We start from the raw sequence: 23006 nt of genomic DNA on the forward strand, positions 1-23006 counted from the left end.
CTTTATCCATTCATCCGTAAATGGACATTTGAGCTCTTTCCATAATGGCTATTGTAGATAATGCTGCTATAAACATCAGGGTTCATGTATCCCTTCGAATTAGTATTTTTGAATTATTTTTGTATTGTTATTTAGTATTTGTATTTCGTAAATTCCTAGTAGTGTGGGAGGGCCTGGCTGGCTCAGTCAGTGGAGCATGTGACCCTTGATCCTGGGGTTGTAATTTCGAGCTCCCTGTTGGGTGTAGAGATTACTTAAAAATAAAATCTTACAAAATCTAGTAGTGCAATTGCTGAATCATCAGATAGTTTTATTTTTAACTTTTTGAGGAACCTCCACTCTGTTTTCCAGAGTGGCTGCACCAGTTTGCATTCCTGCCAACAATGTAAGAGGGTTCCCCTTTCTCCATCTCCCACTTTGAGATATTATTGACATCTATGAATCTATCTCATGGAAATAATCGTATTGGTGCAAAAAATTATAGCTGGAAGGATGTACATTTCTACATTATGTATAATAGTAAATAACTGAAATCAATGTAAGTGTCCAATAATAGGAAATTTAAAAAATAAATTATAACTAAATGTAGTCGTTAACACAGTGTTCTACAAGAATGTTCATCTTACATTGTTAGTGGGAAAAGGCAGATTACTAAACACTATGTAAACAGGATTCTACTTTTTGCAACAAGGAAGTGAATGGGTCTATAATTATAGAAAAAGGACTAGAAAAAATAAACAAAAGCATCTAAAAGTAAGTGGGTGTTAGGATTATAATGATGCCACCTTTCTTTTCTGCTTATCTATATTTAAATTTTTTCTGCAAGGAACATGTATTACTTTAATTTTTAAAACAATTCTCATTATTTGAGTAATTTTAAAACTATTTTTGTAATCTTAGTTGATGGGATTTAAAGAAAAAACAAAAATCATATGCACCATATGTCAGTATTGGTAGCTTTCTGTGTAAGAAAAATGCTTTTATCTATTTCATGGGCTATTAATTTCCTATAGTGACATTCCACTATAGAGAAGCTCTTTAAATTTATTAATTGCTTGTATTTTTATCCATATAGTTGCAGACAAGTCTGTTTCGTTGTTGTTCTCTGGAAGAGACTAATATAAGAATGAGGATAATGACTCCCAAGCAAATATACAAGGGACTAAGCTTAATTTGTTAGAGCACTACCGTGTTGTGATAACAATTCTGATTTTGTCTCCAGTGTGGGAGAGTGGGCTGTATACTAGGGCTACAGTAGGTACCTGTTCATAATCCATCCTCTGAAAATATTGCATTGACTGGAACGGATGCCACGAGAGAGCGAGGGTAGATCGGCATGAAACACTTTTCCACTGGTCAATCAGTTAACACCACGTATTTGTATAGGAAGTACCATAGCGGTTGGATCAAGAAATGTTAATATTTGATCAGAATTCAATTCAATTTTAATTTAATTAAAAAATTCTGGGAATTTAAGACCAGTGTAACGGAAAAGTAATGAAATGTCAGGTCCTCCAGGATGTATCCTCTTTATACTCCCATCCACTCTTTACACTCCCTCCAGAGTTCATTTGCTCACTGCTGACCTCCCTCTTGGACATTTCTGCTCTGTGCAGTGGGATGTTCATTTGCTTGCAAAGAAACTTTTCTTTATTCTCAACCTGCTCAAAGGCACTTTATTCCTATCATCTCAAGGAAACCTGGCTCTCATCAAGTGCACTGCTTTGCTTCATTTACAATTCTGTCCTGGGAAGGGTGCTCATTCTGCTGTGAACCTGATGCCTCTAGGTCTGGGAGGGGCCGGTCCAATGCTTCCAGCTGCATGCAGCTGTTCCTATACAATCAATCTCCCAGCCCAGGGCTGGCTTCAGGGGCATGTGTCCGGTGTAGTCACACAGCGTCCGTGCACAGAAATACCCCCGCTTGGGGCTTAATGCTCTATAGTGTTGTCTTGAAACTCTTAACAATTGTTAAGGGCTGAATGTGTCTCTCAAAACTCCTATGTTGAATACCTAATACTTAGTAGCTCAGAATGGGACTATATTTGAACATGGGGTCCTTAAGGGTGCCTGGGTGGCTCAGTTGGTTAAGCGTCTGGCTTCAGCTCAGGTCATCTCATGGTTCAGGAGTTCCAGCCCTGCGTCAGGCTCTGTGCTGACAGCTTAGAGCCTAGAGCCTGCTTCATATTCTGTGTCTCCCTCTCTCTCTCTCTCTCTGCCCCTCCCTCACTCAAGCTCTGCTTCTCTCTCTCGAAAATAAATAAACGTTAAAAAAAAAAAGATTCTGAACACGGTGTCTTTAAAGACACGGTTGAATAAGGTCACCGGGGTAAGCCTTAATCCAATATGACTTGTTTTCTTGTACAAAGAAGAGATTAGGACACAGACACAGTGGAAAGACGTGGTAAAGGAAGAGAAACAAGATGGCTGTTTCCAAGCCAAGGAGAAGGGCCTCAGATGAAACCAACCTGTAAGGGACATCTTGATGTAGGACTTCTAGCTTCCAAACAAGTGAGGAAATAAATTTCTGCTTTTTAAGCCACCAGTCTGTGGTACTTCACCTCAGCAGCCCTAGCAATCTAATATAACAATTTTACCTTTTAATTTATGTTTTGTACGTGAAGTCTGAAGGAACAGTACTTAAGAGGCTTGGAGCCACGGTTCATGAGTCCCACCTCCCACTGTCTCCCCACCTTCCCTGGTCAGATTCTTGGCTTCCTATACTTCCCCTCAATTCCTACACCCCCAGCAGTTGGAGTGATGCCCACTCTGCCCCTTCCTGTCCCCTCCCTGGGGTAGTGAGTGGGCCATGTCGGCAGAGCAAGTCCACCTGTGTCCCATCATTGCTCCCTGGCCCCGGCTGGGGACTGGATGCGGGCACAGGTAGGGCTGAGGCTGAGTGAACATTCCCTATGACGCATTTAGGTAGGGCACGTCAGGACCATCTCTGTTCTCAGACACAGCTGGCAGCACCACTGCGTCTGGTGGGTCCTCGGCGAGGGTTAGCCTCTTGCCCACCCCGATCCAGGAACTGTGGTTCCTTCACGGCTGCCCTTCTGCTCTGGTTGGAACGGTGGGCTATGGAAGGAGAGACCGACTTATTTCCATTCAGCTCAGGTGCAGCACATCAGGGAGGCAGAAATCGGAAGCCAATGGGCCTTGCACTGAGTCATGGGACAGAGCCCCCACGGGGCACCTGTGAGGGTCTGCACTCACTCTGCAAGTATCCCCATGTCCAAGGGACCACAACATGCAATTACAAGTAAAAACACCATGACAGGCCAAGAGACCGCAGAAAAAAAGGAAAGAGTTTTCTATATTTTAGTAACTTTAGCAGCATTATATGTAATTTTTAAAATTTATTTATTTTGAGACAGAGTGTGAGCAGAGGAGGGGCAGAGAGAGAGGGAGACAGAGAATTCCAAGCAGGCTCCGCACCCTCACCAAGGAGCCCGATGCGGGGCTTGAACCCACAAACCACGGGATTGTGACCTGAGCAGAAACCAAGATTCGGACGCTTAACTGACTGAGCCACCCAGGCACCCCAACAGCGCTCTATTTAAATGGAGGCCCTCATATTTTCATTTGGCACTGGGCCCTATAAATTATGTCGCCAGCCCTGCCCAGGCCAGCCCCATACCTTAAGGTCCCTACTTTTAGAGCTCATACAATCCGGGTATTTCATCCTGTCTCCTCAGTACCCTTGCTTCTGTGCTTATAATTTACTCCCTTAGCTCGTATCTTTATCCCTGCTCCTGGCCATCATGGTGTGGTGGCCATTCCCGGAGTGTCAGACTTAGCCACATCCAGCTCCCTGTTTCCCCAACCTTCAAATCCAATCTAGGAGAACAATTCCCTCTTGTGACCCACCCTCGTCTTTCATCACCCAACTGCTCCACCTCTCAACCTCAGCATTGTGATTTAGTGCACATGCCATGTGGCAAATCAACTTGTAAAAGGAGAAGAGTAATGTTTACTTTGTAGGTTTGCTGTAAGGTTAAGCAAAATCACACACAAGTATATCTATATATACATATATATATAGATATATACACATATACATATATAGATATATACACATATACATATGTATATGTGTATATATCTATATACATACATATACATACATACACATACACATACACATACACATACATATACATATACATATATATATATATAGGATGTGCTTAGCATGATGCCTGGCACACAGATAGGTCTTCTCACTAAAAGCCTAGCATTTTCCCCTTGGGTCACAATTTCCTACCCTTGAGCTCCCACCCTCTTGTCCCCACCAAACGCGCATCCAACACTAAGATCTCCACTCTCAATCTCCCCCTTTTATGTCAGTCTATCACGACACCCTTGTCCATCCCCAGGCTTCACTCCCTACCCTACCCCCTATTTTTTCAAATGTTGGCAGGATTCTCGTTTCTTTTCTGCCATAGCTGACCTGCAAAATATCTGCCCTGTAAAAATTTACCTAGTTCCTCTCTAGTTTCCTGTGATCTACTATCTCTGCTCCCAGACTGAAACCCTGCTGTGCTGGCGTGTGCCTGCCGACTCCAGCCAGCCCCTTCCTGCTGGTCTCGGCTCATCCGTAACCTCCATACCCCACAGTGGGTGTGAGAAGACTTCTCTTCGAGCCTCCTGTCCTTTCCTATCCTCTGACCCTGAGCCACTGTCCCCGGTTTCGACTCCAGAGGTAAAAAGCAGGCCTTGGGCTTGACTCTGCCTTCCCTGTTCTGCTTACAGACAGACCCCTGTATGTGGGGCCTCCCTCCTTCCCCCTCTTCCTGCGTATCTCTCTTCTTGCCTATTTTCCTCTACACTCTGGGTCCTCTGTTGCTTCCCAACTTGGTCAGTCATTCTTTCTACTTTACCGCCAACCTCTTGTTCTCCATGTCTGCCCCTCCTCCGAATGATACCTTCTTCAATATTTAATTTACGGGGAAACCCTTCCATCTCATCAGCCAGGCCCTTTGATAAAGCCTACTGTGCTGGCTCACTCTCTTCTTCCATTTCCGAGAGCTCCTCAGCTCTCTTGATAGAAGGCTGTCCTCCATTCCAGGGACATCTGTCTCTCTGAGACACTCAGTGGGCTCCTAACTGCCCATCTGTGAGCAACATCTAAACTTGATCACACCTCATTTCTCTGCAGTGTCTGACATGGTTGAATTCTACTTCCTTCTGAAAAGGAATTCTGGAATTCTAATTCCTTTAGGTGGTCTCTTCCTCCGTTTTCTTTGCCTTCTCCTTTTTCGCCTTCTCTGCCGCTCCCTCCACTGTTGCTGTTCTCTCGGCTTCCACCCTTCCCCCTTCTCTTTCCCTCTCAAGCCTCCCTTGATGAATTCATTTGTCCTCGTGGCTTTATCCACCCTATCTTTTCTGATGACCCAGTGCTGGGGTCCAGGCCCACCAGACCAGAGTAGCACAGTGGCCGTCACATTGCTCAGCCACACAGCTTACTGGCTAAATGCCCGGTGCAAATCATTAACCTATGCAAGTTTTAGCCTCCTCCACCGGACAGTGAGACTAACAACACATAGCTTATGGGGTTGTCGTGAGGATTAAAATAACGCAGAAAAAGCTGCTGGCACATATAAATGCCTCAATAAACTGTGGCGACCCTGCTGTTGCTCATTGCCATGATATTTATTTATTTTTTAACTTTTTTAAGTGTTTATTTATTGTTGAGAGACAGAGAGGGGGGTGGGAGAGAGAGAGTGCAAGCAGGGGAGGGGCAGAGAGAGAGGGAGACACAGAATCCGAAGCAGGTTCCAGGCTCTGCGCTGTCAGCACGAAGTCCAACATGGAGCTCAAACCCACGAACTGTGAGATCATGACTTGAGCTGAAGTCGGATGCTTAACCCACTGAGCCACCCAGGCGCCCACTCAATGTATGTTTGTGCAGGATTTATTACAACTCTGTTCATATCCAGCAAAGACCATTTGACAGGCACAATGCAATAGGATAAAGGCTAGGTCCTTGCCTACTTTTCCACTGTCCCGTAAGTGCTCATGCACCACCAGATGAAACCACTGACAATTTCCGGAAGGTACCATGTCCAAATAGCCTGTCTCTATTGCTACCCTACTCTGTGCAGCCACCCCTGACCATCTCTCCCACAGTCCCTTACCAAATTCATTACTTCCACTCTAACCCCTGCAGCTATGATCGGCTTCTTCTAAAAATCGTTGCCCCTCAACCTTCTGAACTTTGCTTTTCAGTCCTGTCTTTGCCTCCAGAGCCTAGCACAATGCCTGGCACACAGACCTTTATCACCCCTACAATGGTTGAGTCGATAAATTCAAAACACTAGAGAAACGCTTCACCAGCATTCCACCAGGGGTCGCTTTCTTTACATTTTAGGAAGGAACAGTGCAGGCACTTAGTAAATCAATTCTTTATGAAAAATTTAACTTTGTGTTTAATTTTTAAAGTCATTTATTGTTTATTTAATGGAAACTGAAATTCTGCCATGTCGTACAAGCCTCACAGCACTATGTGATCTGCAGCTCTTTCTGGTTTTATGGATAATGTCAAAATTCACGTTTGGATAAAACCCAAAATTGAACGTGGCTTTTCATTTTGCATATTAAGAATTCAGATCACTGAATTTATGTGAAAGTTTCTTCCATATTTTTAAGGTTAATATCCTTAGGTAAGGATATTAGTATTTAATTAGTTTATTTCAAGTATGTTTACAGTTTATCCCAAAGACCAATTGTCTAAAGCTTTATTTCTTTATTCTTATTTACTCTGTTGCAAAAATAATGGTGTATTCCTACTAATCATCTTGACATGCCTGGCTTGCAGCGGACACTATAATTTCTAACATTACCATTATTATCTCTAGGAGAACTGGCCACACAGAATGAGAAACTTTCCCTCTAGGGAGGGTCAGGAAAGACTCCCTTGAGGAAGTCGTACTTGTACAAAGACATGAAGCAAGAGAGAGCCCAACGTACCGATGAACTGCACAAAATTCAGGATGGCTGGAGCTTAGGATGAAAGAGAGCGGTAGTGGGGAGAAGATAAACTCAGCAGTTATCTGAGTGATCTCAGTAGTTGGCTGGCACCAGCCGGCTCAGAAAGAAACTTTTCATCACGTTTCATGCTATGAGCAATGAGAAGCTATTGATGGGGTTCATTTTTAGGATGACTTAAGTCAGCAAGACCTTTTAGGAGGTTGTTCGGGAAGACATAATGGTGGCCTGCACGGGGGTGATCCAGAGGAGATGGAGATAAGCGGACAGAGTAAGCATATTTTTAGGAGGTGGAATTTATAGAATTTGGTGAAGAGCTGCAGGGGTAGGGAGGGCGGAGAGAGCCAGAAGTGGAGGATGCCTCTAGGGTTCTAGCCCGGTCAGTCAGCAAGAGGAGAGTAGCATTCGAGGAGCTATTGGAGGAAGGCCAGGTGTGATACATGTGTCATGGAATCGCTCCACGGTCCCAACAGCTGACCTTTATCACCCATTTCTCTGTGCTCCTTTAGTATATCATTTCTCTTTCGATTGGAATCCACGTAAGAACCACAGACTGTTGGAACAGTACAGGATCGCACAGATTAGCAACAACCTCATCATATATGAGCTTTAGGAATCACAAAACTCTCCAGCCTTCTGGGGCCCTCCTATACAAATAAAATATCTCAGGTACCTATGCTTTGTAACTGTAGGAAATGTAGTCAACACCCAACTATTCTAGGTATTTCCAGGAGGATGTTTGCATGGCCTATTGTCATCGGGAACCAGCAATGCTCCATTTCTCCTTAATCCCCTCTTGCTGCTACTTCCTTGCCTCCCCTTCATGCTCTGGCTCTGTCTCAATTCCTTCGCTCTAATTTGGCCCCAGAGCCCCAGGCTTTCATTTCTAGGACCTAGGGACCCAACGCTGTTGCCTGTAACTTGCTTTATAAAAGACTGGAAGGAATCGAGGAAGATTACCGAGCAAATTAAGGAACTTTAGACTCAGATTTCAGACTGCCCCGTGGGCTGGCCAGCTGCTGTCCTGCTAGACGTGCATGCTCTCATTTACAATAGGTGTCTTCGCCTGGTTCCTCTCTTGCCTGTTCTTTAAGACCCCAATCCTTTGTCTCCAGCCCATTTCCCAAATCAGTGATCATCCACATAAGTCATCTAAGGATAATGCCCTTTTCCTCTTTATCTATAGCAGTTTTATCAGTTTTATTTACTTATGTTTAATTTTTCTCATCCTTGCTAGACTCCGTGTCCTGGCTTTGCATGGCCAAGCGTTTGCCCAAAGCTGTTTTCTCTAGATGAACTCTGCTGCACTTTTCAAATAGTAATTATTTCCTTCCTGCTGTCTGTACTCTATTTGGAAGAGAAAACAGAAGCCCCCAAATCTAAGTGCATAGCACTGTCAGTGACAGATTTTAGAACAGAACATCTTTTTCTGAGACATCTGACCTTGATTCCAGTATGCTTTCTGTACAAATCTCTCATCCTGGGGGCGCCTGGGTGGCTCAGTCAGTTGGGTGTCTGACTTTGGCTTGGGTCATGATCTCACAGTTTGTGGGTTTGAGCCCCGTGCGAGGCTCTGTGCTGGCATCTCAGAGCCTGGAGCCTACTTCTGATTCTGTGTCTCCCCCTCTCTCTCTGCCTCTCCCCTGCTCGTGCTCTGCCTCTCTCTCAGAAATAGAGAAACATTAGAAACAAACAAATCTCTCTAGTCTTTTGGCCTGGGACTTCTTGAGGGTGTGGAATTGCTAGCTAGCTCAGCACAATGCCTGGAGCAAAGCAAGATCGCGCTCCAGGAATGTTTGCTGAATGGACTTGCTTCATCCCCATTCCCTCAAAATTCTTCTAGACTGGAGTGATCCAGCCTTTCTGGTGCCAGTGACCAACCGTGACCACTAGAGGGCAGCAGAGGTACAAAAGCACCCTGGAGGGGATGGCTGAAGTCTTGTAACCAAGTCAATCAGAAACATCAGTAACAGAAACCTCATGGAATACGGAATGTAGGGCTGTCAGGTTAGACAAAAACAAAAACAAAAAACCCCAGGAAACTCTGGGAATACTTACATTAGAGATTTTTCGTTGTCTATCAGAAATTCAAATTATCTGGGTGCCCTGTGTTTCACCTGGCAACTCCAACAAGTGCCATTGCACATGAGCCTCATGCTCAAGAAGTGGCTTTGGTCCTTATCAGGAACCTGTTGGAAGGAATTTAATGGGGAAGGTGTATGGTGAGCTTACAAAAATCAAATGTGCACGTTCATCACAGAGGGGATTGACTAACGGTGTTAGCTTAGCCGATGTTAAAATCCGCCCTGCAGGAGAAAACTGTAATAGCACCTGAGTACTCAGGGTGGCAGATCCCTCCTCTACCCCTTCCTGCAGGAAATGTGACTGCCCTTGCATGCAGTGCAACAGACAGTTACCGTTGAAAGAGGATATGCAACATCTCTGTATGTGGGCATAGACTGAGCAATAATTGTTTAACTCCACGCACTGTGACAGCTATAACTTGTATCCACCCTCCTCCTTGATCTTGGCATCTTTCAACCTGAATCACAACCAATTCTCTTTATTCCAGAATCTGCCATTTTCCACAGAGTTTTCTTATGATGCTTCCTTTCCCCAAGGTTCATTTTCTTTTTAAGGACTTCCTAAAATTATGCTTCTTTTTTTTTTTTTAATGTTTATTTATTTATTTTGAAAGAGAGAGATAGAACGCAAGTGGAGGAGGGGCAGAGAGAGAGGAGACAGAGAATCCCAAGTAGACTCTGGGCATGGTCAGAGTCAGACTCCACATGAACTACAAAACCGTGAGATCATGACCTGAGTGGAAACCAAGAGTCAGACGCTCAGCCAACTGAGCCACCCACGCACCCCCTGAAATTATGCTTCTTAAACGTATCTTTCTCTAATTAAGTGGAGGTACCCATTCTTAATCTAATTGATAAGCATAAACATTGGATAAGCTGAGAAACACGTTTGTTTCAACACACACTTATTGAGGGCCTACTATGTAGGAGAAAGATGTCACCATTAAGGAACTCATAACATAGTTAATAAAAACATTAGAAACCAGAAGGGAAATTCCCCCCTGTAAGAAGTGATTGATCTGGGGTGGAGAGAACAACTGGTTCCTTGTAAATCACTGTTCTCCTATTCCTATGAATTTACTTTTGGAAGTAACTTCAGGGTAAGAAAATTCATGTGTATGTTATAACTGATCTATGGGAATTGGGAAAGCTACTAGAGGCTTCTTTAAGTTGTTTCTCAAGGAGCAGTTACTTGCTTCCTCTTTTCATTAGGTAGAACTGACCAAATCTAGCCTCAGTCATCCTTCTGTATATAGAAGCAACTGAAACACACACACACGCGCACACACTCGTACAGCTGCATGGATTCAAGAACAACAGGTACTAGTGATAGCTGGCTGGAGAAGGCAGCTTCTAACAATCCTAGAATGTTAGTACTTCAAAGACCTTAGGGATCAATCATCTGGTCCAATTTCCTTACTTACAGATGTGGTATCGGAGGCCCCTAAATTTTTAAAGACCTGTGTAAGTTCCCTCCCCAAGCTTGAGATAGGGTTGGGACAGAGCTCAAGACTCCCATCTGTGTTTAAGATTAGGTTCTGAAAGACTAGATATGACGTCCAGTGACATCTGGGTACTAACCATTTTCTCCTGGGAAAGTTTTTTTTTTTTTTGAGAGAGAGTGTGGACTCACCCATGCTAGGAGAGGTAGGAGCAGAGGGAAATAAGGAAGGGAGAGGGGCAGAGGGGAGAAGGAGGGGTAGAGAGGGAGTCGGGGAAGGGCAGAGGGAGAGGGAGAGAGAGAATCTTAAGCAGGCTCCGCACCCAGAACAGAGCCCGACTTGGGGCTGGAGATCATGACCTGGGCCAAAATCAAGAGTCAGATGCTTAACTGACTGAGCCACCCAGGAGCCCCTCCTGGGAAACTTCCTTAAGTCCCTGGCTTCTATGACGATTTTAGATTTTCCTCTGTCTCCTGGATGCTCATTTCTGACTCCTTTGCTAGTGCCTTCCTCTACTCTAGTCTACAAGGAATGTTCTTTAGAGTTCATTCTCCCACCAACCCCTGCACAATTTCATCAACTATCATTGTTTTAGTCAGTATAAAAACTACCTCTTCAACTCCCCAATTTTTCTCTCTTATTCTGATGATTTCCCTAGGATCCATATGTTCAACTGTTATCTAGATATTCCACAGACATCTCCAACTGTCCAAAACAGAACGCTTATCTTTTCTCTTAGCCTCCCCCAAGTTGGGCTCTCTTCTTGTATTCCACGTTTTAGATAGTGACGTAATTGTCCACGCAAGTCTCCTTGTCCCCACCCTGTCCCCCCCACAAATTGGTCACCAAGCCCTCTCAAGTCTCTGCCCTTCACACCTCTTTACCCATTACTTCCTCTGCATCCACACAACCCTGCCTTTGTTAGGTCAGGAGTTACAGATTCAAATGCACACAGGAGGAAAGCAAGTGAGAAGGGACACGTGCCTTTAATAGGGGGCAGTGAGAACTATGACCAACTAGAGACAACGGGCCTCATGTAAAGAGGAGACAAAGTACGTAGTTTATGTCAATTTTTTCTAAGAGAGAATGCAGGCCCAGTATTGCCAGATATATTAAATTTGGAAGCCTAAAGTTTTAATGCAAAATATTCTGATTTTTAAATGGGGCAAATAATTTAATTTAAAACACCCTCAGATATTGGATGGAAAACAAGCATACCTGTCCCCCCACTGCCACCAGCACCACTGTGCCTGACCCATCCCATCGTCCTGCATCTAGCACAGTGCCTGAAACACAGTAGGTGATCAGCAAACACTTAAGTGAATGGAAATGGATTATGAGGTTGTTGTTGAGTGGTGCGCCGTTTAACCTTAAAAAATAATTGCAACTCCTGAATTGTTATGCGCACCTTTTAGTGAATAAAGTGACACAAAAATATTTCAAGAAATATTGTAGTGTAGTGTTTATCCAGCTACATTTTCTGTGTGATCTTAAGACAGTTATGTGAATTTCTGTTTTGTTTTTGTTTTTCAAAAATGTAACCATACTTTACACATTAGTCTGCAACGTGCTGTTTTCGCTTAATTATCCAGTATTGCCATCCTTTGGCTTAGTAATTAAGTTAGTTACTAAGTTATTCTTCTTTTTTTTTAATGTTGATTTCTTTTCTTTTTTTTTTTCAACGTTGATTTATTTTTGAGACAGAGAGAGACAGAGCATGAACGGGGGAGGGTCAGAGAGAGAGGGAGACACAGAATTGGAAACAGGCTCCAGGCTCTGAGCGGTCAGCACAGAGCCCGATGCGGGGCTCGAACCCACGGACCGCGAGATCGTGACCTGAGCCGAAGTCGGCTGCTTAACCGACTGAGCCACCCAGGCGCCCCTAATGTTGATTTCTTATAAGACAGAGAGGAGGGAAGGAGAGAATCCCAAGCGGGCTCCACGCTCTGTGTACAGCCCACCTCGGGGGCTCAATCTCATGTCCTTGAGATCGTGAACTGATCTGAAATCAAGGGTCGGTTGCTTAACAGACTGAACCACCCTAGTGCCCCAAGAAACTTCATTCTTTTTAATAGCTGCATAATGCTCTTTAATATGATTTACTATAATTCATCCAACCACTTTCCTATTGACTAACAATCAGATTGTTCCCGGCTTCTTTTTGGTTTAAGAAAGATGTACAATAAATATCCCCATAAACTTATACAGGGCTCTTCCACGCCTTCTATTTCTGTGAGAGAGATCCCCCCAAATGGAATCACTATATTAAAGGATGTGTTAATATGTTTTATTTTTTTTTTTAATTTTTTTTAACGTTTATTTATTTTTGAGACAGAGAGAGACAGAGCATGAAGGGGGGAGGGGCGGAGAGAGAAGGAGACTCAGAATCTGAAGCAGACTCCAGGCTCTGAGCCATCAGCCCAGAGCCCGACGCGGGACTCGAACTCACGGACTGCAAGATTGTGACCTGAGCTGAAGTTGGACGCTTAACCGACTGCGCCACCCAGGTGCCCCGGATGTGTTAATATGTTTTAAAAGACACTTTGCAATCACTTTCAAAGGGTTCTAACAATTCACATTCCCAACCAGGTGCCTTTGGCAGAGTGAACAGGGAAGGTCCCACTGAGAAGATGATATATGAACAAAGACTCAAAGATGGTGAATGAGCTAGACGCACAGATCCCTGGGCAAGACATTTCCGGACAGGGAGGAACACACCGGGCAAGTGCCCTGAGACTGATGTGTTCAAGGAACAAGAAAGAGGCCAGTGCAGCCAAAGCAGAATGATCCAAGGGCAGAACAGGAGGAGATACTGTCAGTGAGACTGATGGTAGGGCAGAGCCTGTAGAACCGTTTAGGTTTTTGCTTTTACCATGAGTGTGATAAGGAGCCATCGCTGGGTTTTGAGCAAGGGAGTGATATACTAAGACCTGTTTTAAAAGGGTCACTACGGCTGTTACATTGAGAAATGCTCTATCGGGAGAGCACGGGGCGCAGGAGACCAGGTAGGAGGTTGCTGCGATAGGCTAGCACAGAAAGGAAGGCAGAGGGGGGACTAGTGTATAAGCAGTGGGGATGGCGAGATCTGTCAGATTCTGGGCCTGTTCTGAAGGTAGAGTCAGTGGAACTTGCTGATGGATTGGTTATGGGATGGAGGAGACAGAGAGGAGTCAGGGATGAATCCAGAGAGTTTGGCTAGAGCAACCACGAGGATGAAGTTGCCATCACTGTGGGATGGGGAAGACTGTAGGTGGAGCCGATCTGAGGGGAAAAGATCAGGGATTCATATTTGGCCATATTAAGTTTTACATGTGTATTAGTGATCTAAATGGGGTTTTTTGGCAGGCAGTTGGAAATACAAGCTTATAGTTCAAAAGAGAGGAACAGACAGCAATACAAACTTAAGAATCACAGCATAACGAGGCTGCTGGGTGGCTCAGTGGGTTGTGTCTGACTCTTGATTTTAGCTCAGGTCGTGACCCCACGGTCATGGGATTGAGCCCCACATCAGTCTCTGCTGCATGTGGAGCATGCTTGGGATTCTCTCTCTTTCTCTCTCTCTCTGTCCCTTTCACCCGCTTGTGCTCTCAATCTCTCTCTCTAAAATTAAAAGAAAAAAAAAAAAGAACCATGGCATATAGATGCTATTTAAAGACATGAGACCAAATAAAGAGAGTGTAGAGAGAAGAGCAAAGACCGAGGGGTCAGGGAGAACAGGGAAGACCAGAAAAGGCAACTACTCGGAAGCAGCAGACACGAGAAAGGGAGACAATCAAGAGACGGTGGCGTCCCTGAAACCAGGGGCCCAAAATGTATGAAGGCAGAAGGAGAGATTAGGTGCGTCCAATGTGGCTCTGATAAGTCATGTAAGAGGACAGCTGAGAGCTAACTGATAGACTGAGCAAGGGACCCCAAAGACAGTCACATCCTACTCCCCAGAGCCTGTGAATACATTACCTTCCATGGCAAAAGGGACTTTGTAGATGGGATCATGTTAATAATCTGGAAATGGGGAGATTGTTCTGGATTGTCAGGGTGGGAACAATGTGATCACAAGTGTCCTTAGAAGGGGGAGGCAAGAGGTTTGGAGTCAGAGGCAGAGGCAACGGGGCAATGGAAGCAGAGTTTGGAGTGATGTGGCAAGGGGCGCACTGTCCCCTAGGGCCTCAGAAGGAAGGCATCCGGCGGACCCATTTTGAACTCCTGACCTCTGGAACTGTGTGATAATAAATTTGTGTTGTTTTAAGCAACTAAGTTTGTGGTACTTTGTCATAGCAGCAATAGGAAACAAATACCCCAACCATGGGGTGTAGTGATCCTGTGTTCGTGGCCACATGGTGGCCTTGGAGCAGAGGAGTTTCAGGAGAACGATGGGAGTAGAAGTCTGACTGAAGTGGGTTAACAAAGACCAGGAGAACATGCAGGACCTTTGTGCAAAATCAATAAAAAAAAAAAGCCTGTTTCTGGGGGCACCTGCGTGGCTCAGTCGGTTAAGCGTCTGACTTCGGCTCAGGTCATGATCTCACAGTTCGTGGGGTTGAGCCCCACATCGGGCTCTGTGCTGACAGCTCAGAGCCTGGAACCTGCTTCGGATTCTGTGTCTCCCTCTCTCTCTGCCCTTCCCCCTGCTTGTGTTCTGTCTCTCTCAAAAATAAATATACATTAAAAAAAAATTATTTTTTAAAGACTGTTTCTGGCTGGCCAATTGGAAACAGTGATGCCTCGAGGTAGATCAATTTCAAATGTTGTGCCTTAAAAATGACAAAGTCCTGTGTCAAGCATTTTGCTTGGCAAGCAAAGAATGAATTAGATTTCAGCCTTTACCAGCACCTCCTCTATCAAATGCCTTTGGGCAGAGCACAAGTTAGCCCTGGAGGAGAGGAATTGAGGATAAATAAATATAGACAATCCTATTAAGTGATTTTGGTGCAGGAGAGCTAAGAAATGGGTTGGTGGCTGGTGGGGGAAGTGAGGACAGAGAAACGAATTTTTTTTTTTTTTTTTTTTTTTTTTTTAAGTAGGCTTCACCGCCAACCTGGGGCCAGACCTCACAACCAACTGGACCTTGAGATCAAGACCTGAGCTGAGATCAAGAAACAGACACTTAACCAGGGAAGGGCTGCTGGAGTGAATGATCTTGAGCAGATGAGAGGGGCTAGGATCGATCTATCTATCTACTAGATATCAATTTATTTTTGAGAGAGAGACAGAGTGAGAGCAGGGAAGGGTCAGAGAGAGGAGACACAGAATCTGAAGCAGGCTCCAGGCTCTGAGCTATCAGCAGAGCCCAACATGGGGCTTGAACCCACGAACCGTGAGATCATGACCTGAGCTGAGGTCAGATACTTAACTGACTGAGCCACCCAGGCACTGGGAGAGGGGCTAGGATCTAGACCATAATGTAAATGAGGACTACAACTGAGGACTTGGTATTTGAGAAAATCAGTAAGAGGCAACACGGCACAAACTAAGACAGTGAAATAATATGTTTGCACCAGGAGAACAATGACCACAAAAAGAAGGAAAATGGAGGTTGTGAGGCCAGCCAGGACAGAGTTGTAGTAAGTTAAGTGAGAAGGTACAGAATAAGGTGTTGGTATAACTTTCAGACTTGTAACTCAGGGCTCCTAACGAGGGCCCCAGGCATCAGGGGGTCTCACTCTTTGAAGTGACTTCCTTAAATCTCCTCAGACCCTCTCCGGTACCTGGGGCCAGCTGAGAATGGACTGGCGTCCATCTGGGTGGGGCGCTTCCAGCCAGAACCGGGGCCCCATGTGGGCTCAGTACCAGTTTCTCTGTTTGTGGACGATCTTCCATTGCCTGTCCAATGAGGGGCCTTGATCAGACATCCCAAGTTGCTCTGTGGTTCTCGACTATGCTATCATCCTGGGGTTCTGTGGCCAGGTCTTGGTTCCGGGAGGGTGACCCGGCAAGCTAATTGCACCTGCTGGGCAATGCAGGTTTTTTTGTTTTTGTTTTAGGATTGTGTGAGCAGGAGATTGGGCTGCCGGAATGGCACTGCCATGTTGATTTAGGGTGGCCTAAATCGTTTATACAGACAGGAGCGCTGCAAAAAATATTTGCCCGTGGCTCCACACACCCTAGGAAGGGCCCTGAGTGAAACACAGTAATGAAGGGGCAATTGAAGAGACATTTTAAAGGAAAAGGAGAATAGATGCAATTTAGGGATTAATTCGATGTCCGGATATCTGAGTATCCTCTTCCTAAGTGAATCCCGCCCCACCCCCCCGCCCCCGCTAACAGAAATAGTTCAAACCTTGTACTTCCCCCTATTATTTGGCAATGATACAACCTAGCAAAGAGATAATAGGTGGAGCTTTTTAAAGAGCAGTGTGGGAGCTATAAGGAAGCGTTTTTTCTCAAAATGTGAAGTAGTGGTCAAATGTTATGGGGGAAGGTGTCAGCCAACAATAATCTTTCCAAAACAGAGCTAGCCAGGAAAGAGGTAAGGAACATTCATTTCTCCCACATGCACTATTGATCTGAAACCGCGGAGCAGGGAGTCCTTACAGGTTGATCCAGCAGCTGCGTGAAAAGTAACCTCTGTGCAATTTGAGTTATGGATCACTCAGAGATGACATCACGTTGTGGCTGTCTTTATAACTGTTTTACACCTACTTGAGGATCTCCAAGGAACGTGTGTATGTTTTACAAATCTCAAACAAATAAGCGAAGGCAGAAAATCAAGGAGTTTTCTTTTGCAGCAATATTTGTCTCCACACAACCCCAGTGTTCTTGGCTTTGTGCACAGATGCTGAGAACACAGAGCTGTGCTTGGACACGCAGCAGCAAAGAACACAGGCGCTGGCGCCAGACTCCCTGGGTTCAAATCCCGGCTCGGCCGCTTCCAACCTTAAGCAAGTTATTTAACCTTTTCACAACAGTTTCCTCAGAAGTAAAATGGATATTTTACTGGTACCTACTTCCTGGGGCTGTTGGGAAGAGTAAAGGAGCTAATTCACTAAAAGCACTTGATGGCCGACACATCAGAAGCACTCAAAATTAGCTACTTTTCTTGTTTATAAATAAAGGAAGATAAAAATACATAAATGTTCTATTTTTCTGGGTGTGAAAGAATCTTTCTGTGCCCTCTCCAAATTCTGTTTTCGTCTATGAAAAGTGGAATTTCACAGATTTTATCTTCCTTAATGAAATAAGCCATTGGGTAAAATGAACTGTTGTTATAGCTTTATGGCTTTTTTTTTTTTTTTTTGAGAATTTTCCAATTCTTTTTTCTACTGCCCTGCATATAATGGCTTTATCCTCAGTGTAATTCTCTTTCTGCATGTTACTTGTCTTTCACTCATTCCTTCCCTTTTTGCTCCTTATCATTCCACCCTAGTTCTTTGTATCTTATTTTTCTTCAATGCTTCATGAGCTGGGTGACTGCTTTTTTTTTTTTCCTGTCTTTGACCAGAGGTATGTGTTATAGGTAGAATCTTCGCACAGATGGAGGGGTTTCCAGCCACTTAACAATGAGCCCAGGAAAACACAGCTGGTAATCTGAAGGCACTCTGACTTCTGCAACCAGGCTGACCCTGTGGAATGCCCAAATATATTTCTGTTCCACGACGTCAGTCTTCTTCCTCTATTACTGATTATGGATTGCATAACTATTACATTTTTCACCTGTTCCTCGATGTGCACTTCTTCTGTTCAATAATTCATCCCAGAGCCAACATAGCACACTATCTTATCAATGTCAGTTTAATACTATCTCTGTCTCTATTTCTATCGATCACCATTATCTGAAATAAGAAGCCTCCACTCCCGTCATCCTCTCTCCCCTTAATCTCAGTGTAGCCCGTAGTACTTAGCACCACTTGCTATTTGTATTTCCTTGTTCTTTGTCTATCTCCTTCCACTAGAATATGCAGGGACTTGTTTTGTTCACTACCCTTCTCTAGTGCCCAGTAACTGTCCCAAAATACGTATTGACTGAATAAATGGGTTGTAACCATTTGCTTCTTCTCACTAATACTTTCCAAACTTCTGCTGCTTTTTCTCCCCACTTATTCTGTGAGATCAATAATTTTCATAAACTGCCTAACAGCTGAAGACCAAGATGGCCAACGAGAGATCTATCTGCAGCACCGTACCTCTGGGGTAGCAGAGTTGTTGTGCGTTTGCTTCGGTGCTTACTTCAATCATGGCATACATGTTAGGAAAGGAGCCTCTAGAAAGCATATTTAAGAAAGCAATAATTCTTTCATCAACATACTCTCCTAGAACTTAAAGACTTATATGCTGAAATAGAAATAGAAGGGCATGGAATTAGCCCTTCACGTTATTTTACCTTGAGTAAAAACTTACATAATAATGCAGACTAAATTCAATTGTAATTGAGATAACCGGGGCCATTACTTTGTAACATTTAGAGACAGGGGCGTAACATCAATGGCAATTACTGAGATCAATATTTCTACGGAGGCACCCAGGTGGTAAAGAAGAGGCCATGAAGGCTTCATGGGATCTCGTGGTATTTACTACCCAACCTGTCTCCTCAGAGGTGACATTACTTTTCTCTTTCACCTTAAAAATCCATATCAGTTTGTCATCTTACATATCATTTTTTAAAAACACTATAAAGACATACCTTACATATTAAATAACATCATGAGTCAACTAGGCACTCCCAAAGGACTTTTTTCTTCCGTCTTTTTTCCCTTTTTGGTCTATCACTACTGAACTACTAGGAGTCCGGATTTCTGGTTGGAGACTTATGAAACTAGATATCCACTCTTTGTGGGTAAGGCTTTATACTTCTTTAATCCATTTTCCTAGCTCACAATGCTATCCCAGTGTTTTAGCATTCAAAACTCTGCTGAATCAGCCCTTAGCACGGTTTTCCAGCCCCTCATCCCATTAACTCCCAATGTACATACCTTAATTATTTTATAGGAACTTTGTGGCAAGGTTTATAATTGTGTCCTTAGGTCTCTCACTGTGCCCACCAACACAACCACCTAGTATGTGATCAGCCTTATGTCAGGAAGGGTAGGCTAGGTTCGGCTGACAAGACAAACAACTCCGTAATCTCAGTGGGTTGACCCAACCAAGATTTATTCTCATTGACTCAAAGTTTCCTGCGGGTCTCTAGAACTCTCCAGGGCAGTTGTCCATCATATGATGGATCGCCATTGTACCTCACACTCCCACAATCATCAAGGTAAGGAATAATTAGGGACAGAGAGCGGAGCACCCACAATTAAATACTTCCACCTTGAAGTGACACGTTGCTCTTGTTTCATCGACCAAAGCAAGTCAGAAGGCCATGACTGACTTCAAATAGGTGGGGAAGCAAAGTCCTATGTGCTTAGGATGAGAGGGGAACTAGGCATCTGCTGACAACAGTACTACCTGCCACACATAGGTATATCTGTTGACTAAATGAAATTGAACACATTTTGATTATAATTTCTGCTCTGTATGTAATTACCAATCTTTTTGCGGTCCTATTATTTAACCCACTTCTTTTTCAAAAAAATTCTTTTAATGTTTATTTATGTTTGAGAGAGAGACAGAGCGTGAGCAGGGGAGGGGCAGAGGTAAAGAGGTGGAGACAGAATCTGAAGCAGGCTCCAGGCTCTGAGCTGCCAGCACAGAGTTTGACGCGGGGCTTAAACTCACAAGCCAACCCCCATGAGATCATGACCTGAGCCGAAGTTGGACGCTCAACCGACTGAGTCCCTGAGGCGCCCCTAACCCATTTCTTGTTTTGATTCTACCATTTCCTTCCAGACATTACTTTAACAAACAAAACAGGCAAAATACTAATTCAAGCACTCATCAGGATAAATTCATCTGAAGTGCTTTCGTGTAACTGTGACACCATCATTATCGTGACTACACCTTAACCGTGTGCTTTACTTCATTACATTAATTAAACAGGTCACTAAACCTTATTCCCTCCCTGCTCTCCCAGTAAAATGTTTAGGCTTTACTAATGACAACTTCACAGTGGGCTACCTGCCTTGATCCCCTCCAGGCATTCTAAAACAAATACATTTCCAAAATAACCCGAAGACACATTATACATAACATAGGGAAAAAAAAAAAACTTCTGCATGAGAAGCAACATGACTGAGATACTGAAAATTCTTTGCTTCATGATTCAGATTGATTTATTTAACAAATTTCCTAGGATAGATTTCAAGCAGACATTGACACGAGAGCTTGATTTTGTGTGAGATGAATAGCCACGGTTTCAGGAGAAAATGGTTAAGCTGTTTAGAGCCTTCAGTGGTTTCTCACTAACCTTACGGAGGCCTCCCAAGGCACGGCATGTTTGGCTCTAGCCCACCTCTCTAGCCTCACCTTGTACCCATTCCTGATACTCTTGGCTTCAGTGACTGGACTTATGTCAATCCCGGAATCTCTCTTTTCTTTCCTACCTTTTCCCCCATGACGCTGGCTTTTCAGAAAATCCAGGTCAGTTGTCTTGTAGAATGTCACATGTGCTAGGTCAAGTTGCATATATTTATGGCCTGTTTCTGAACAGCACTAGAGCTAAAAACAGCTTTTACATTTTTAAAGGGTTGTAAAAAAGAAGAGAAAGAAGGAAAGGGAGGAGAAGGAGGAGGAAGAGCTGGAGGAGGAGGCAAGAGAATTATGTGATGGAGACCACAGGGCCTGCAAAACCTGAAATATTTATTATCTGGCCCTTTATGAAAACTGTATTCTGACTTCTATTTTAGATCTTTCTGTTTCCTCGTGGCATTATTTAGTTTATACCTCGGTTCCTTGGATTTTAGGCAAGTTGGAAATTAGATCTGGAAATGTGCTATCCAATATAGTAGCCAGCAGGCACATGTAGCTATTGGGTACTTGAAATATGGCTAGTCCAAGTTAAGATGTGCTATAAGGGTAAAATATACCCCAGATTTCAAAGAATTAGCATGAAAAAAAAAGAGCATAAATTTTTCATTAGTGATTTTTATGTCGATTACCCTGTTGAAATAAAAATATTTTGGATATATTTGATTAAATAAAATGCATCATTACAATTAATGGTACCTGTTTCTTTTTTTAATGTGGCTACTAGAAAGTTTTAAATTACATATGTAGTTCACATATTTTCATTGAACGATGTGGTCTACAGCCTTAATTAAAACCAGGTTAAATGTTTTTGGCAAAAATACTTCACAGCTGATCTTCTGTACATTATACTGCATCCTACCATGGGACACACATCAGTTTGTCTCATTAATGGCGTGAAGTTTGAAAACTTGATAAAGGGGCGACTGACAAGAATCTTCATTGTAAAAATACATTTTCCCCTTTGCAGTTTGTAATCTATTATAGCCGTGAGACTATTGAGCCACGGTTTCCCATTGACTTTTCACTCAATGTTTTTTTTTTTTTTTATCCTTTTGTGACCCTTGCTTGAATCCGTTATTACGTTGCGGATTGCAAAATGGTGTTTTATATTTTTAGAATTTCTTTTTAAATTTCTTACCTGACATTCTTTTCTTCTTTTCCTTTTTTTTCCCCTTTCCTTCTTCCTTAAAAGGTGTTTTTTTTGTTTTGTTTTGTTTTTGTTTTTAGGAAGTATCACAATGGACACATCACTTTTTACATACTCAGTGTGTTACAATCAAGTGCAGTGATTTTTGATTCTCAAGCTTCCCGAAATTTGGCTAGTGGAAGTCCCTTCAAGGTGGCGCCTGAATCTTTTTATCATCACCCCATTGGTTTTTGAGGGCTTCCTTGCCATCTGGTACAAGTCCCAGGTCTGCCTTCTATTTTCCTTGTTTCAGAGGTAGAAACAGCCACTCCTTAAGGAGCCTCCATTTCTTTGAGTGACAAAATGGTATTCCAAAACCAAGATTTAGGGTGGTAGATGTGATCAGAGTTACTGGGATGACATTCTTTTCAGGTCCTCTCAATAGACAGAACTAGAAAATATATTTTAAGAAACCACAGTTCATATTGACATTGCTAATCCAAGTTTAATATTGTAGGAGTTTTCTCATTCCATTTGTTTTCTTTTCATATACATTAAAAACCTTCGTTTGATAAAAACATAAAGGCATTTACTTATCTGCTTTATCCTATGATACATAATTTCAAAATTATCATAACATTATTAAAACCAGCACTAACCATAGTGTGTGGTGAAGTTTAAGATTACTTTGTAGATCTTTTGTCCTCAGCATATATCCTGTTAAGGGTCTATGGTCAGAGTAACTTAAAAGTATTTATTCAGGGGCGCCTGGGTGGCTTGGTCGGTTGGGCGTCCGACTTCAGCTCAGGTCACGATCTCACGGTCCATGAGTTCGAGCCCCGCGTCAGGCTCTGTGCTGACAGCTTGGAGCCTGGAGCCTGTTTCGGATTCTATGTCTCCCTCTCTCTCTGCCCCTCCCCCACTCATGCTCTGTCTCTCTCTGTCTCAAAAATAAATAAACGTTAAAAAAAAAAAAGTATTTATTCAAAGTATTCAAAAGTAACTTGAAGTAATTATTTTCCCT

At 43.4% G+C, this 23006-nt stretch overlaps 1 long non-coding RNA gene across 3 annotated transcripts in view; it reads right to left on the reverse strand.

Annotated features, from left to right (window-relative positions):
• LOC109501644 overlaps positions 1 to 23006 on the reverse strand; it is a 39609-nt gene that overhangs the window by 14102 nt on the left and 2501 nt on the right. For 2 of the 3 annotated variants that reach the window (XR_006600840.1, XR_006600841.1), the window contains exon 3: positions 9048 to 9178. This is a non-coding gene — a long non-coding RNA (uncharacterized LOC109501644). Of the gene's footprint in view, positions 1 to 2180; positions 3078 to 9047; positions 9179 to 23006 lie in introns of those variants that run through there. The other variant, XR_002159849.3, reaches the window with a different exon arrangement.

The sequence above is a fragment of the Felis catus genome, chromosome B4 (genome assembly GCF_018350175.1).
Source record: "Felis catus isolate Fca126 chromosome B4, F.catus_Fca126_mat1.0, whole genome shotgun sequence".
NCBI lineage: Eukaryota > Metazoa > Chordata > Mammalia > Carnivora > Felidae > Felis > Felis catus.